The sequence below is a fragment of the Canis lupus genome, chromosome 18 (genome assembly GCF_011100685.1).
Source record: "Canis lupus familiaris isolate Mischka breed German Shepherd chromosome 18, alternate assembly UU_Cfam_GSD_1.0, whole genome shotgun sequence".
Classification (NCBI taxonomy): Eukaryota; Metazoa; Chordata; class Mammalia; order Carnivora; family Canidae; genus Canis; species Canis lupus.
This window is the reverse complement of record NC_049239.1, coordinates 1,691,821-1,708,906: the sequence shown is the minus strand read 5'-3', so window position 1 is coordinate 1,708,906 and position 17,086 is coordinate 1,691,821. Positions and strand designations below refer to the sequence as shown.

At 55.5% G+C, this 17,086-nt stretch overlaps 1 long non-coding RNA gene across 1 annotated transcript; it reads right to left on the bottom strand.

The window, feature by feature from the left end:
- Positions 1 to 11,515: 11,515 nt before the first annotated feature.
- Positions 11,516 to 15,274, bottom strand: LOC119864093. Its single transcript, XR_005372885.1, has 2 exons — positions 13,887 to 15,274; positions 11,516 to 13,552 (listed from the first exon to the last, which is right to left on the bottom strand). It is a non-coding gene; the product is annotated as an uncharacterized LOC119864093 (long non-coding RNA).
- Between the last annotated feature and the right edge of the window lie 1,812 nt (positions 15,275 to 17,086).

Here is a 17,086-nt window from a genome sequence, read left to right as displayed (position 1 = left end):
ACGTTGAGGCAGCTCTGGAGAGGAGAGCATTGACTGGTCAGGCATATTTCGGGGAAAAATGATCAGAACCTGGTGAACCAGTGCATGGGTGTGCGTGCTGGGGACACATGGGGTGCCCTGGTCTACACAGCCTGGGTGTGTGTGCTGGGGACACATTAGGGTGGCCTGGTCTACACAGCCTGGGTGTGCATACTGGGGTCAGACTAGGGTGCCTGGTCTGCATGGCCTGGGTGTGCGTGCTGGGGTCAGACTAGGGTGCCCTGGTCTGCACAGCCTGGGTGTGTGTGCTGGGGACATGCTAAGGTGCCCTGGTCTGCACGGCCTGGGTGTGCGTGCTGGGGTCAGACTAGGGTGCCCTGGTCTACACGGCACAAGTGTGCATGCCAGGGGTCACAGTAGGGTGCCTGGGTCTACATGCTGCAGGTGTGTGTGCCAGAGGTCACACTAGGGTTCCCTGGTCTACACTGCGTGGGTATGTGTGCTGGAGTCACACTAGGGTGCCCTGGTCTACAGAGCCTGGGTGTGCATAATGGGGTCACACTGGGGTGCCCGGGTCTACACGGTACACAGCAGAACCCGACTAAGTCCCACCCAGAGGCTGCCAGTTAGCCCAGCTCCAAAGTCAGAGGTCACAGGCCAGAGCAGGGCCCTGGGATCCGGCGGCTGAGGGAGGAGGCGGGCACCCGAGACCCTGTCACCCCGACTCCCTTGGGGAGGGCTGCGGGCTGTGAGGACAACAGATGCAGGGCTGCCGGGGTGGGAGGTGCCAGCAGGGGTCAGAGGTGGGGGCTTGAGCCCTCAGGTCGAAGCCCCGACCTCCCCCAGACCCAGCAGGGGCCCCTCCTGCAGGGTGCACAGCAGGCTCTCAGACCGGGGACGGGTGGGAGGGACCAAGGGTGTGGAGCAGGAGTATGATCCGTCGGCGACACAGCAGCCACCTGCAGGCCCCCCCACCTGCAGGACTGCCCTCACCTGCAGGCCCCCCACCTGTATGCCTCCCCACGTGCAGGCCCCCCACCTGCAAGCCCCCCACCTGCAGGCCCATCCCCACTGCAGGCCTCCCCCACCTGCACACCTGCCCCCACCTGCAGGACCACCCCGTCCTGAACTCCTACGCTCCGACCCCCCCCCCCCCATCTAGAAGAAAGCACATCTTTGGGAGAGATCATCTGCTCGGAACAGCGTACACAGGGCGCTCCCGGGATGGGGGGCCTGGCTACCGGCCGCGATGTGGAGCACCCTGCAGGCCCCGCAAGCTCCAGAGTCGGGGGCCTGGGGGAGTCACGGGGTCCGAGCGCTCACGTGGGGCATAGACTCAAGGCCATGTGCACACTAGGAACCCGCAGGCAGGGATCTGGGGTCGTGGAGCCGCCCTGGCAGGTCCTCGCTGTGACCTTGGGGCCCAGCTTCTCAAGTCCAAGCACCCACGTCCTCAGAAATGTCAGCAAATACTTCTGCGGCAGGTCCTGCCCCCCTAGCCTCGGAGTCGGTCAGTCGGGTTCTGGAAAGTTCCACAGGCCGTAGGCTGAGCAACAGGAGTCGAGAACTAACTGGCAGGAAACCCGAAAGGCAATCACGTGTCAACACGAGCTCCTTCCCTGCAGCTCCGGGTCCGGCACCCACCGGCCCAGGCTGCTCTTGCGCCGACCCCCGACGGCAAGTGAGCTAGGACCTGGCCCTGGGGCCTGATGCCTCCGAGGAACTGGGCCAGAGCCCTCCCAGCCAGAGGAGGTGTTGGGGCACCGGTGTGCCTGGGTGCCAGGCTTCGGGAAGCCCTGAGACCCCCGAGTCCTGGACATTTTTCTGGACCTCGGGGTGCTTGCACGGTGCTGCACCCCAGGGCCCTTCAGTGACCCCCGCTCTCACAGGGCATTATTGGGCTTTGCGGGTGGGGGCTCGGGGAGGGCAGGAACCTGGGAGCCCCCCGGCCTCCGTGGCTCCGCAGCAGCGGCAACAGCACCCGAGGAACGGGCCTCCGAGCCGCCGCCGAGCCCGGGCCGTGCCCCTGGGTGCCGGCGGCTGAGCGGCTGCCGAGGACTCCGCGGATGGGGGTCAAGGCCGCGTGGGGCTCCCGCCAGGCCCCCTCTGCCCCTCCCACCACTCGCACTTCTCTCAAATGAATGGATAGTGTCTTCAGTGAAGGGAGGGAGGGAGGGAGGGAGGGGGAGGGGCCGGGGCCTGCTATAGTCGGAAACCCGAGGGCGGGCTGGGCCCCCCGGCAGCCTTTCCGCGGGGGAACAAGTCAGCAGCCAGGACCTGGGAGGAGGACGCCAGGCGGGCGGGGGACAGGTCGGGCCGGGACCTGGGGCGGGCGGCAATGTCCCCGATGACGACGCAGCGATTTGAGAGGTGGGCATTTGCACGTGGGTGCACGTGGAGCACGTGTCTCCCGCAGGCGATGCACAAGCGGGGTGCACGGGCGACCGTGGCCTGCCCTCTAAGGGCGCTCGCGGCCCTGCTGCCGGCGGCGTCCGCCCACGGCAAATGCCCATGACCCACGCGGGTCGCTGTCTGACAGCTGATGGAACAATCTGGCAAAGCCTGGAAGCCAGACTTGAAGGGCGAGTCCGGGAAGCCGAGGCTTTGGGAGCCAAGACCCCGGAGCCCGGCTCCGGCCGCCCTGGGTTCAAGTCCCGGCCCAGCCACGGCTTTGCCGTGAGCCCTCGGAGTGTGGCCCCTCGTTCCCTACACTAGGGTCTCCGCAGCTGTGAAACCGGGTGCTGACAGCTCCATGTGTGTGCCAGTGCACGCGCGTGTGAGCACATGCGTGAGTCATTTCACGTGGGGCACCTGCAACCAGGGGGGCGCAGAGCCAGGGGCTCCGACGTCATTAGCCGTTACTGTGACGGCAGCTGCACTTGGACGCATGCATGACCTGAGCCCAAATTCCTCATCCACAGGGGACGTCGGGGCATTTCCACCCCGCGAACGCCCATTGCAGCTGCCAGGATGCGGCCGAGCTGTCCCTTCGGGCTCGTGGCCGGGCCGCTGGGACAGAGACCGCCGTCTAGGGTTTCAGGGCTCCTGCCTCTCTGCTCCCCTCCCACCCTCCAGCTGAGGACCCATCTGCACGAGCGCAGGCACATCCGCAAATAAGATCACACCTGAGGTTTCAAGTGACGGAGTGACTCGCAGGGGAGGTGGCCACTCGGCCGAAGGCGCCATCGCCCAAGGGACGACTGTAATTCGGCCACACTGGGCACGCCGGTCCCGAGAGGTTGCGCCCCCGGGGCCCCCGGGGCCCCCGCGGTCCGGGCCCGCGCCGCTGGGGACGCCGAAGGAGGGGACTGGTGCGACCACCTCGGAGCCCCGGGGGCCCGGCCTCCCCGCCCGGGGCAGGGGGTTTCCGGCGGGACCCTTGGGCAATCCCCCGGCTCTTCCCCAAACGGTCACAGGGCCGCCGCGGACACAGGACGCCGGGCCTGCCCGGAGCGCGTCCCCGGAGGAAATGTGACAGCCGGAGCTACTGGATAAAGGGAACTGCTGGGCTGGCCTTGTCCAGAAATTTCCTGTCGGGTGTTTCACTTCACGTTTAGGAAAGGATTGAGGAACTCCTGGGAATCCAGTTAGCGAGGGCGACACTCACAGAGAAGAACTTCTACCCCCATGGCTCCCCGGGCCTGAGGGCCGCGCGCCCGCCAGCCGGGCCGCCACCCCCACGCCCCCACCGGGAGGGCCACTTGGTCACGTCTGCGGCGATGCCTCCCCTGCCTGTCGCCCCGCACCGCCCCCTCCACACCCAGCCTGCCCAGAAGAAGGCAGGGAGCACGGGAAGTGGCCCCACAGCCCCGCGGCCTCAGCCCCGCAGCCCCACAGCCTCAGCCCTGCAGCCCACCCCCCGGCAGCCCTGCAGCCCGCACAGCCTCAGTCCCGTGGCCTCACAGCCTCAGCCCTGCAGCCTGCCCCCTGCAGTCCTGTAGCCAGCACAGCCTCAGCCCCGCAGCCTCAACCTTGCAGCCTCACAGCCTCAGCCCCACAGCCTCAGCCCTGCAGCCTCAGCCCTGCACCCCCGCAGCTTCAGCCCTGCAGCCCACCCCCCTGCAGCCCACCCCCTGCAGCCCTGCAGCCCACATAGCCTCAGCCCCAAGGCCTCACAGCCTCAGCCCTGCAGCCCGCCCCCCGCAGCCCATCCCGAAAGGTAGCTCGCTCCTCCCAGCACTTTCTGCCCAAAACCTTCCCTCCGGCAGCCGGGCTGGTGGAAATAAAACACCAGGCCCAGCCGGTGAAGAAAACACTGCTGTTAAAAGTATGCGTTACCACCGCACGCAGAGGAGAGCACCCAGCTTTCAAAGCAGGCACCTCCTGGGCCCTCGTCCACTGGCTTTAAAGAGCAGATTTTGGAAGACTGGACAGAGAGAGAGAGAAAAGAGCACGGGATTTTCTTTTCATTTCATGGGTCCTTAACCCATATTTAATGCAGACTCTGGATTTTAGACACAGCAAGTGTGCTTGTAATTATTTCAAACAGTTAAAAAAGCTAGTTAATGATGTTCAACATAAGTAATCATGTTAAATAGTAAAATTTAATTTCTTAAAAACTTAAATCCTCATATCTTCTGGAATGCATTGTACTGTAGGATGTCTGAGTAAATTAAATTCTCTCCCGCACACTAAAGCATCAATTTCCTTATGGTAATTATCTGCTAGATTGGATCTGTCAGAGGCAGGGAAGCAAGCCTGACATTATACCCTCTTTACAAAAAATGATTACAAAAAATTAAGACGAATGAGTAAAATTAAGGCCGCGGCTGGTAAGCCTCTATAAAGCTCTCATGGATCACTCTACATAAGATACCATTGTGCTGGGGACTAAGCTTTTAATGACTTGCCGTATAATCAGGGAGTCCATTAAAGGACAGGAGAGATAACCGATCACAAAGATAACAACCAGAAATGATTTTCCGCCAAGGAGAAGCAATTTATTATACAGCAAGACGCGTTTCTAACGGAAGTGTCTGGATAGAGGAGGCCCCTGCCGCGGTTGGCAGGATTCCCGTCCTGGAAGGTGGGACACAGGCGGCCTCTCCTGGGGTCCGGCGGGCTCCGCGTGGGCCCCCGGGGGCTCTGCGGGTGCGGAGGCTGGCACTCACTGGGGGCTGCAGAGCGTGCTGGCCTCCCGGGGCCCCCGGGGTCCGGTCCCCCCCTGCCGGGCCCTCGGGCATCGGGGGCTGCGGGTCGGCCGCCCAGAGCCTCCATCCTGGGCCCGCTGGCCCGGCCGCGTTGCGAGTCCACCGAGGGGCAGCGGGGCGTGCGAGAGCGCCGGGTGCAGCTGCCCGTCGTCAGGGCCACACGGTCGTCCAACTGCGAGGCTTGGGAGAGGCGACGTCCCCCAGGAACCCGACGGGAGCCGCCGGACTAACGCACGGTGCACGATGTGGCAGGCAAGGCCCTGCGGCGGCCACCCCGGCGCCTCCGGCTGTCCCGGCCCGCAGACTGCTCCATGCTGTCGGGGGTGCCCCCGCCTGGCCGCGCCCCACGAGGCCCCCCTCCTCCGAGACCCGGCCCGCGGCTGGCTCCGCTCGCCTGCCGCCTGCTGCACCACTGTCCCAGGTCACCTAACGGGGCCTCAGCTCTCTGGTCTGTCCGATGACCCCGTCGTGACAGTGACCTCTGAGGGCGGCGCAGGGCACAGGGCCCCTCCTGCGGGCTCGGAGGGGACGGCGGGTTGCCTGTCACTGTGTTCCCACCCTAAGTGCGTCGGGTGGCTGTCCGAGGACAGCGAGAAGGCTGCCACCCCCTTCTCCCCGGACGAGGGGAAGCCGGGCCGCGGGCCTTGCCATCAGCCTCAGGCCATCTGCGCCCTGCACGCCCCCGACGGTCTGGCCTGGCCTCTAGAGGGCAACGGGCGCTCCAAGGGGCCGAGGAGGGGCAGCGTCATGTCGGTGGCTCCTCGGCCAGGCTGGGACCCGGCTCACTTTCTTGGTCAGGAACGCCCGCGGCCGTTACCGAGGGACACGCGGGAGCCCCGGCGCCCCTCCAGGGCCCCGTGGCTGCCTCTAAGGACAGCGTCCTGCTTGCCGTCCGTCCGGGCCTCGCTGCCCCCGACCGGTGCCCCCTCACTCTGAAGCTGCCTCCCTTCGAGCTGGCGGGCCTGGCGCGCCCGGGGAACACGGGCTGAGCTCTGGTGATATCCCGTGAGAGCGCGGACGGCGGGGGCCCCCCCGGGTAGCCAGCCAGGGGGATGCACAGGGTATGTTTTCCTCTCTCCATTCATGCCCATACGCAGCCCCCCAGAGACGGGCACATGCTCAGACGAGCCCAGGTGCAGCCGGCAGCCAGGACCCGGTGCACCTGTCCGCCAGGTGTGTACTGAGCGACTGAGCGCGGCTCCTCCCACCGAACCCTGACCCCAAGGCATCTGCTCATTCCTCGCTGGCCTTCTCCCTCCTGTCTTCCTGATGCCAACATGGATCACTCCTCATCGCATAAGCTTTTTTTTTAGTTGTGGTAAAATATCCACAACGCAAAACTCACCATTGTGGGGTACGGTTCGGTGATGTTAAGTATATTCACAAAGTCGTGCGACTTCCAGAACTTTCCCATCCTGAGTCACAGAAGCTCTGTCCCTACTAAGCACCGGCTCCGCTGCCCCGGGCCCCCCAGCTCCGGGCGGCCACCCTTTACTTCTGTCTCTAGGACTCTGACTTCCCCACGGACCTCGTATGATGGAGTCACGCAGTATTTGTCCCTTAGTGACGGACTCCTTTTTTTTTTTTTAAGATTTTATTTATTTACTCATGAGAATACAGAGAGAGCAAGAGAGGCAGAGACCCAGGCAGAGGGAGACGCAGGCTCCATGCAGGGAGCTCGATGCAGGACTCGATTCCAGGACCCTGGGGTCATGCCCTGGGCTGAAGATGGCGCTGAACCGCTGGGCCACCCGGGCTGCCCAGACGAACTCCTTTCGCTTGGCGTATGGTCCACAAGGTCCCTCCATGTCGTTGCAGGTGTCAGAACGTGATGGCTTGTTAGGGTTGAACAATATTCCGATCCAGGTACACACCACATCTTGTTATCCATTCATCCTTGGGGAGACACACGGGCTGCTTCTCCTTTTAGGTTCTTGTGAATACGGCCAGCACAAACGTGGCCGGACCGATACCTCTTCCAGGGCTGCTTCCAATTCTTCTGGATCTGGATCTGGAACTGGAATTGTTGGATCAAGTATTTAATATTTTGAGGAGCTGCTATACGGTTTCCCATAGCGGCCGTCCCATCTTAGATTCCTACCGTAATGTGCAAGAGTTCTGATTTCTCCACATCCTCACCAACACTTGTTTTTTTATCTGTTTTTTTTTTTTAAATGTCTTTTGGGTTTTTTGATAGTAGTCATCCTAACGGACATCTGGAAACAAAACCCTTTAACAGGCTGGCAGCGCATACACAGCCCTCAGCTGTCCTGTAGTAAAGCTCCTAACAGAGAAGCACAAAACATGCTTCCAAGGGAACTCTGGGTTGATTCGGGATCTTCAGAAGAGATTTTGCCCGTGATGGGGAATCAAGGGAACGGGCTTCCAGCTGATGACCAGACAGGGACTCTTCTTTTGAGTTAAAATAGCAGAAACCAACTTCATGTGGAAGGATATGACAAATTATCCTACCTGAGCCACCCAGGATCTGGATGTAAGAACGTGACCCTCGGTGGCAGTAGGCATGCTTGCAGGACACAGCTGGCACCAGGTCATCAAATCCAATTTTCCCATTAGCACGCAGTGTCCAAAATCAAATGCATTATATTTTGGTCGACTTCCTCTCCAGACCAGCTCTCTCTGCCAGGCTCAGAGGGAAAACACTTCTATTTTAGTCTAAAATAAGCTAAAGCAGCAGCCCACCGCTGGGCAGATTTCCCACCCACCCTGCCCTGTGACTCTCCACCTGCAGACAGCCCATCCTTTACGTGTTTACACTTTTCTGAGCACCTTCAATGTGCAAACTTTGAACAGGTCAGTATGCAACTGTTGGTCAATCCACAGAAAATCTCCAAATGTCTGCATATATGGCCCTTGATCGGTGTTCTTTTTAGCCAGGTATGTCCCAGGCTCATTTCTATCTGGATGCAGCATAAAGGGGATTTTTTTCCTGGGGCGTGGTGGGTTTTTAATAAGTGTTGCCTACGGTAGTAACAGATTGAGGTGAATGAATTTGCAATGTTTCCCACTCATCTTTGATGCCCTAGCAATCATGTGAGATAACATGGTGGAGGTGTAAATGGATACCACCTTCCATCTTTCCTATATATGAACTTTAGTTGACTTCCTCTTGATCTCAAGACCCATGACATCAGGACCTGAGTGGAAATCAAGAGTCGGACACTTAACCAACCGAGCCACCCGGGTGCTCCATGCACACACATCATTTTTTAGTAAACCTACTACAGAAGAGGGCTGGCCATGCAGCCTGCACCAGGCCGGCCCAACTGATGCTGCTGTTGCCCCCAACCCGCCAGCAGGCCACCGGGAAGGAAGAGGAGGAGGAGGCGGCACCCACAGGCTGGAGCTGGAACCTTACAAGGACTCACTGAAACCCTTGCCTTTGTGTCTGTTCTTGCTGTCTCTGATCTTGGTGCGGTGGGTGTCCTGGGGGAGCCAGAGCCCCTTCCTCAGGTAACTACACACACGTAGCCCAGGGATCAGAGACAGAGGAAGAACCGCGTGGGAGGGCCTCCATGGGTAGTATTGGACTGACTGGTACTTGAAAAACTGGAAGACAGTGCTACAGATGACAGCACAGTGGTCGTTGCCTCCCTTCCACCTCTAACTCTGGGGAGAAAATTTCCTTTAGAGCTCCTCCCGAGGGGACACGCACTAGAAGGGGGATCCTGAGAGTGGAGCTCACAAAGTGGGAGATGGACCAGTTGATTTTTGTGGAATGTGGTTCTACTCCTACAGTGCAACTCATCCTGAAGAAACTGCCACTTATTGTCAATATCGAACCCAAAGGTACAGATGTAGTGAAATGACGGGACACCTGTGCCCCAGTGTTCACAGCGGCAATGTCCACAATAAGAGGAGCTGCGATGTCCTTCGACAGATGAGTGGATAAAGAAGACGTGGTCTATATACAGTGCAATATTCCTCAGCCATCAGAAAGGAAGGGTGAACATCTACCATTTACATGGATGTGGAATGAACTGGAGGGTATTATGCTGAGTGAAACACATCAATTGGAGAAAGACAATTAAATGGTTTCAGTCGTATGTTGAATATAAGAAATAGTGAAAGGGACCATAAGTGAAGGAGGGGAAACTGAGTGGGGAAAAACCAGAGAGGGAGACAAACCATGAGAGAGTCCTGACTCTGGGAAACAAACAAAGAGTTGCAGAAAGGCTGTTGGATGGGTAAGTGGGGTCACCGAGTGATGGGCCTTAAGGGGGGCACGTGATGAGACGAGCCCTGGGTGTTATGTGTTGGCAAATTGAATTTAAATTAAAATTAAATTAAAAAATTAAAAAAAATAAGAATGATCAAAGAAAAATATCACGATTACTTAAAAAGACTGTTAAAACTTGCTTCTCCTTACCAGTTACCAATCTTTACATTTTTTCTGTACTTCGACCAAAAACACCTATTGCTGCAGATTTGCAATGCAGAGGCAGGTACAAGAATACGGCTGCCTTGTAGTAAGCCAGACACTAACAAGATCTGCAAAGCTTAAAACAACAAAACTCTACTAGATTTTTGGGGGGTTTGCAAAATGTAGTTATTTTTCATAAAGAGTGGGTTTTGTTAACATGGGAGGACTTTCTTTCTATAGTTTTAAAATGACTTAATAAGATTTTTTAAATTTGTCAGCTCTAACTCCTAATATAGTAAATGAATATCAGTGGTGGAAGTCACACGAACACATCCAGAACCTTAATCATTTTTGAGAGTGTCGCGGAGTCCTGAGACCACCGTTCTGGAGAATCGCCACCCCACATGATGGAGGAAGTCATCAGTTCCCATCTCCAGTCCAACCACGTATGTTCCTCCTTTGCTCCGGCTCCCATGTTGTCTGGAAGGTTCTCCATTCCCCATCCCCCCCCCCCCCCCTTAGTGGATTTCGTGGCATTATTCAGGGCTCAGCTCAGGTCATGAGCCCCAGGAAGCACCTTCTATTCTGTTCTCTGTTAGGGGTCCTTGGTTAGACCTGCTGCCCAGAAGCCCGTCTCACCTTATGCTGTTTCTCTCTGCAGCTGGAACACATCACACGCCCCGGGAACCTAGCTGCGTGGAGTGGGCCCCCAGCAGGCGCGTTAACTGAGTAACCAGCTGTGCCCTCGGGTCTCTGCTAAAGCCTGAGACGTACACGGGAGTGCGATTAGGGACAGAGATGGTGGATGTTCGTAATCCAGGCTGGCGGAGCTTACTTCCAGAGAAGCGGGTGGAGGACAGTCATTTTCCCTGAAGTGGAGCAGAGTCAGAGGTCTCTGTTTGGAAGGAATCTGGCAGTTCCACCTCGACTTACTGTGAAATCTGAATTGTTGGGTGTTTTCAAAGAAGTGGTTTCTTCTCTCTCAGTCATATTTAAAATGATTGGTGCTTGATTAAATAGAGTCACAATAATTTGCAATCAGAGTATCTATTGTCTGAGCCTGGCTGGAGGCAGCCAGAGGCCAAGGATTCTGAGGAAGCCCTGCCTTGACTAGAGTCCTCATTCCACTTGAGTTAGTGTGCTACCCTGAGCACCCGTCTGAATCCCAGTTCTTCATCTGTGAACTGTACAAAAGAATATATCCCGTGTAGGGTAGTAAAATGAAATATTACTTTGACCTGGCACACGGCGCATTAAAAAGGTTTTGGCTTTCTCACTTCCCTTCCCTTCTGTTGTCCAGCCCTCAGTGAAATTGCAAACTCTTAATTAGTGGGTTCGTCATCTGCTTGTGATGTTGTTTGCATCTTTACTTGGCAAATTCAGAGGAAGTCTACTAAAAGTATTCGAGAACCCTGAGAATCGGGTCCAAATCAGTGAGATCGTACTGGATACAAAAAGAAAATCTTCAAAAAATTAATTTTAGATCCTTTTCTATTTTCATTCCAGTTTTAACTCCATGGTTTCATCTTGTACCGTCTTTCCCAGCTGCCCTGACCTACAAGTGTCTTTCTTTCCTATGAGGCTATAAAATGTGTACAATCTACACTATACAAATTAGCCCTTAGTAGAAGAATTTGGCGTGTTCTGTGTCCCAGTAAAATGCATGTGCACATGGAGACTGCTCATAGTCCTGGTGAACCATCATCTATCCACCCATCTGTGTGTCTGTCCATCCATATGTTCATGCATCCATCCATCTATATGTTTATGCATTCATCCATCCATCCATCCGTCCATCCATCCATCCGTGTGTCCATCCATCCATCATCCATCCATCTACTCATCCACCCATCATCCATTCTTCCATTTATTTATTACACAGATATTTTCAAGTAGTACCTAATACATGGCTGGCTAGTTACAGGGCCCTGGTTGATACCAAGATAAATAAAACATGGTCCCAGACTTCAGGGAATAGGAAAGAAAAATACATAAATGGATCTTTTCACTACAAGGAGATAACTGCTATATTTTATATACATAACCAAAGTAAGGCAATATTATGAGTCACAGAAATAAGGGGACTTATTTGACAGCTATATCAAAGGGAGACAAAGTAGAATCCACATTGGAGGTAGGATGGCTCTCAGCATCTGGGTTTGGCACATGGGTGAGTCATGGTGTCACCAGCTCATCAGGATGGCTGGAGGTTGAGCAGGGTCAGAGGCCAGTGGCCCGCAGGTGCTGTTCAGGGTGGGAGAAGGGCAGCTTGTCACACGGGCAGCAGTACAGCTCAAGAGGGGAGCTATGAACTGTTTCAGAGGAGACTTATTTTTTTAAGATTTTTTTTATCCATGAGAGACACAGAGAGAAAGACAGGCAGAGACACAGGCAGAGGGAGAAGCAGGCTCCATGCAGGGAGCCCGATGTGGGACTCGATCCCGGGACTCCAGGATCATGTCCTGGGCTGAAGGCAGGCGCTAAACTGCTGGGCAACCCAGGGATCCCCAGAAGAGACTTATTTTTAATAAAAAGAACGTTATTGTGTGTCGAATGCTTCTAAAGTGCCTGGTATTTCTGTATGTTCTCTCTTTGAATGTCCTCAACAACCCAGAAATTTTCTAATATGAAATGTGAGCATCAAGGACAAAAAGTTCTTGCCATGAATCAAGGAAAATACCAGAACCTGTGCATCTTCCCAGCCTGTACTGAGGATGCATTTACTAGAAAATCAGAGAATTAGGAAGATAAAAAGTTCTGAATCAGGAGAAAGCTCCAACCAAGAGTAATAAGATACCCTGGTCCCACATTCAGTGGCCAGAGCCCAGGAAGGGCAGCGGTGGGAATTTGGTGTCCCCCCCCTACACAGGACAGTTTCTCCCCGCTTGGCCCCTGTGAAGCCCCTGCCCTGCTTCTCCCCATCACCCACTGCTTTCTTCTTAGGCAGGAAGTGAAAGTGAGCAACTCTCTCACATGCGGTGCTTCTGATGGAAAGGGCACCTCTCCGTGGGGCCTGTGAGAAAGGAAGGTGGCTGAAGCTTTTTCTGAAGAACAGAACCTTCCTTCAGGAGCCTAAGACTCCATGCACCCTCGAGGACAAACCATAAAAAAATTCAAAGGAACTAGGGTCAAACCACAGTCAACATGAACAACAGCACTCCCCACATTAGCTAACCTCACCTTTTAAGCAGAAGAGGGTGAGGGTTTTTCAAAGGTCCACGTACTTTGGAGAAATACCAGGAACTCTCACCTCCCTGGTATGATGATCTCCAGGTCTGAGCTCTTGGAGCCTTCTCCAGGGTCAGCCTGGAACCCCACACAGGGTATGGTTGTCCAGCCACCACTCTTGGGCATGGCACAGCCTCCTGCACCGGCCCTTACCAATGCCAGGTGCCAACTGGAGGGCTGGGGTGTCCTCCACTGCTCTGTGGAGCCAAGAGCTGACGTCAGTGCTCAAAAGATTGGAGCCCCCCAAACAGGCAGCGGCCAGACTTCCTTGGGTGATGTGGAGCCCTATCTGTGTCTGCTGAATGGAGTCACATCTGGTCACATCTGGGGGATGCTTCCACCAGACTGGCCCTTGGGAACATAGGGAGCAGGGCACAGCCCACACCTGCGATCCCACCACGCACCCTGACGGCTCGTCCTCCTCACACACTCCTTCAAGAAACGAGTTTGCTCTGTTCCCCTGAACCGTGACTTGCATCCAGATCGTTGGGGGCTACCCCTTCCCCACCCCCCAGGGTGTGTGGACATCACTCACCTGTCCCCTTGTTCTCAGAAAGCCTCCTTGAAAGTCCATAGTCCCAGCGTGTAGTTCACCGCTTTGTGTATGAGGCTGGCTCCAGAGAGGTCCTTTTTATTTCTCAACTGGTAAATTCATTATGAAATAATTCTTGGAGAGATACAGGCCACTGATTTTCTGCAATTTGCTACACCACACTTTAACTTGTGCTGAAAGCTGAGCCTTTTGGTCCTCTTGTTTAAGAAGTATATTAATATTTCTGTGACCTTTACTAGATGGCAGTTGAGATATATCCTTTTAAGTAACAAAACCAAGAAAATCAATGACTTAAAATACATATTACTGACCCTGGTTTGATGAGCAAATTAGGAGAGATAAGCCTTTTTCCTAAAGGAAAGAAAAAGTCAAGAGGACTTGTAAAGTTCAAGTAGGATGATTATAGATACACGAATGGATGCATAGGTAGGTGGTCGATGGATAGATAGACAGACAAAGAGACGAACAGGTGACAGATGGAGAGATCGATTCCAATATTTTCAGACATGGGTTCAGATTCATCTTGTGATATGCTGTATCACTTTGTATACCTTTAAGATCCATATTATATCTTAGGTAGTAAGATACTCACTTGAGTTTTTAAAGGATCACACGTTTAGTCTATATCTGGATGACAATATAGGCGAGAGCAGAAGGCCGCCTGTGAGAACGCTGGGCAGGCCAGCTCTGAGCACGTCACCAGCCAGGAGGCCGAACGCCCTCCCATTTGCATCGGTGTTGGTCGTGGCGCTCAGTGCCCGGTAGGCCCAAACCTGCGCTCAGGACCTGGATTTCCTTTGAGCCATGAACCTCCTCCCTGGTGGCTCCCAGTTTTCTCCCACCGGATCCATGTTGCGTGCAGAGCTCAGCGTAAGGCGGATAGAAGCCCCGAGAGCTGGGCCTGAGCAGAGGCCGCACCCCCAGAGTCGTGGTGAGCAGAGAGGAGACAAGGGCCAACGTTCCCTTAGAAACCAGTCCACGTGAAGCCACGACCTTGCCGTCTTGGTCTTGTGTTCCAGTTTGCGGCATCTCCAATTGCTCCCGGGCGCTCTCACAGCCACCTCAGGAAGGGCACACAGGACGCTTGGCTCAAAATGCCAAGGTCACTTAGTGGTCCTCTCAAGGAAGACTTGTTGCCTCCGTCGTCTTATGTGATTGAGCACAGACGAGCGGCCATGAGCCTCGGGGTGCTGAGGGTATTCACCCAAGGTGCCAGTTTGGGTTTGGAGGCTCTGAGCTGCACAGGTTAGGTCGCAAGGTCCGAGGGCTCCCTCTTTCCCGCCTGTCTGGCTGGGTTTTCCCTTGACCTGCTTTGACCTGCCCTGAAGCTCACCATCCGTCCTGCAGACCAAGGGCTGCACTCGGAACTGGACCATCCCCATCCTCTGTGCAGATCCCCCGGACCAGGCTCTCTGCCAAGGACCCCGCGGCCCGGGCCGCCCTGTGCCTGCCCCTTCGCCCTGCCCAGTACATTGCCGAGCCCCCTGCGTCGTATCTCATGGCTTTGCCCACAAAAGTCACGTGGAACTGGTCTGCCAACGCTGCGAAAGTATTTACACTGACTCTCTACGGCTTTATGGCCAAAGTACAAATGCAAGGAAGTAAAGCTGTTTTCGTTTACAGTTCACAGGCTAGAACCAGTGGGGTTTGCCCTGGAAACCCACTCGGGGTGACTGCCTTGTGGGGGTGGCACTCAGGAAATGAGCCCTCTTCCTGTGCATCATGAACAGTGGGTACGGTGAACCGGGCAGCTCGACCTCTCAGCGTCGGTGTGCGCCAGCGCGTGAGGAACTAGGGTTAGGGGGTGGGAAGTGCTCTGATGACGGTCCCTGTGAGGATGTTCAGAACCCACCATAATGAGCTTCGATAAAACCACAGTACAGCATCTGGATTCCATTTCGGCAGAAAGCCCGAGGATCTACTCGGGTACAGAGTCCGAAAAAAGTATCGAAGCTGTGGGGCCCAGAGCAGAACACTTGCCTTTTTACACAGGTTTGTCAAGAATTTCTTGTGCACCTCCTGGGTGCCTCCCTCCCGCCCACCTCACCGGTTAGCACTTGCACTCCCCTGCCCCAGTGTAATTAAATAATTCCCAGTTCCAGGAGGGGCATAAGCTGGGCGCACCAAGGTCTTTTCTGGTCACCATATATGACCAGTTCCCTGGATCATCCCTTAAACGTATCTGTGTGTGCGTGTGCGCAGGACACATCTCTCACCATAGCAAGTCATGTTTTTATTTTTTAATGCATATTTTTTTAACGCAGCGTCACGTTTTGGAGAAGCATCAGTCTGTTGCCTACGCTAAGGGTTTAAGCCGTGTGAGCCTAGGAGAGCCTCGGGCCCGGCGCGGCGGCTCTGTGGCCTTGTTGACTCGGACCCCACAGCCCACTGCCCCGCCGGGTGCTCGCCGCCGCTGGCCCCGGGGACGGGGTGCATCCCCGCACACGCTCGTCAGGTGCAAGCGGGCACCGTTGCACCTGGGCTTATGGTTATAAGCACAGCCCGACCTCCATGGCTCTGTCAGGCCAGGTCACTTGTTTTTCTGCAGAAGCTGAGGCTCGGAGCCGGGAAGCGGCGCCCGACCCGCGGGCCCATTCAGACCGGCTCTGAGGCACCTGCCGGCCGCCGAAGGGCCCGGGCTCCCTGCGGATTCCCTGAGTGGCTTCGGAGAAAGCACCACGTCCCACGTAGGCATTAAAAAAAAGAAAAAATTGATCCTGAAACTCACATATTTTCCTTAGTTAATTGCAGTTACTTGGCACTTGTCTTCTTTCCTCGGCGGTTTACACGTTGTCATGCAGAACTCCGTGATATCCGGGGGTGAGAGCCCTCCAGGCTGCCCCGCGCTCTGTGGACGGAGTGGATCTAACTAGAAAATTCTCACTTATCAGAACATAGTCCCCAGGGGTCAGGTGATCCCTGCTGCTGCGGCATCATTGGCGCCTCCACCGCTGCACCTCCAGGCCGGGGATGACCCTTCACGCAGCCTCGCCACATCTTCACTCCTTGTCCGGCCTTGGGCTTTCCTCTGGCGCCGGCGCCCCACCGGGGCAGGAAGCGCTTGTGGGAACCACATTCAACACTTCTGATGAGGGAGGCCCGGGGGCCCAGTGGTTAGGGCTGCCTTTGGCTCAGGGCATGACCCTGGGGTCCCAGGATCAAGTCCCGCGTCGGGCTCTCCGCATGGAGCCTGCTGCTCCCTCTGCCTGTGTCTCTCCCTCCCTCTCTCCCTCTCTCTCCCCCTCTGTCCCTCTCTCTCTCTGTCTCTCTTTCTATGTCTCTCATGAATAAATTAAATCTTTAAAAACAAAAAACCACTTCTGATGCGATTGGCGACCTACCGATGTCCCCCAACAGTCAGGCATCTCCTACTATCATGAGGATCTTAAAGTGGAAACAGAAAAATCTGAATCTATGTGGAAAGGGGAAAAAGCAGGTAGAGAGCCAGAGGTTCTCAGACGGCACCGCGTACCAGAATGACTCAAGAGGCTTCAGAGGGTATCGGTTTTGAATGTGGAAGCCTGACTTGTGTTTGTAGCGCCTCTAAGTTCGTCTACTGGTTTAGTTCAGCCTTGAGTCTTTGGCAGGCATGGGAAATGGGAGCACTTTCCATTTTAGCATTTTCCACCTAGGGCACCTCTGTAATTTCACACCTATCTATATTACCAACCACTACATTTTAGAAAAGATGGAGGTGGGTGGCTGCATGATTCTCACTCTCAGACACCGGGAGGGGCCAGTGTTTCCTTGGTACTAAATTCATTAAAGAAAAAAAAATCTGATAGTTCAGGG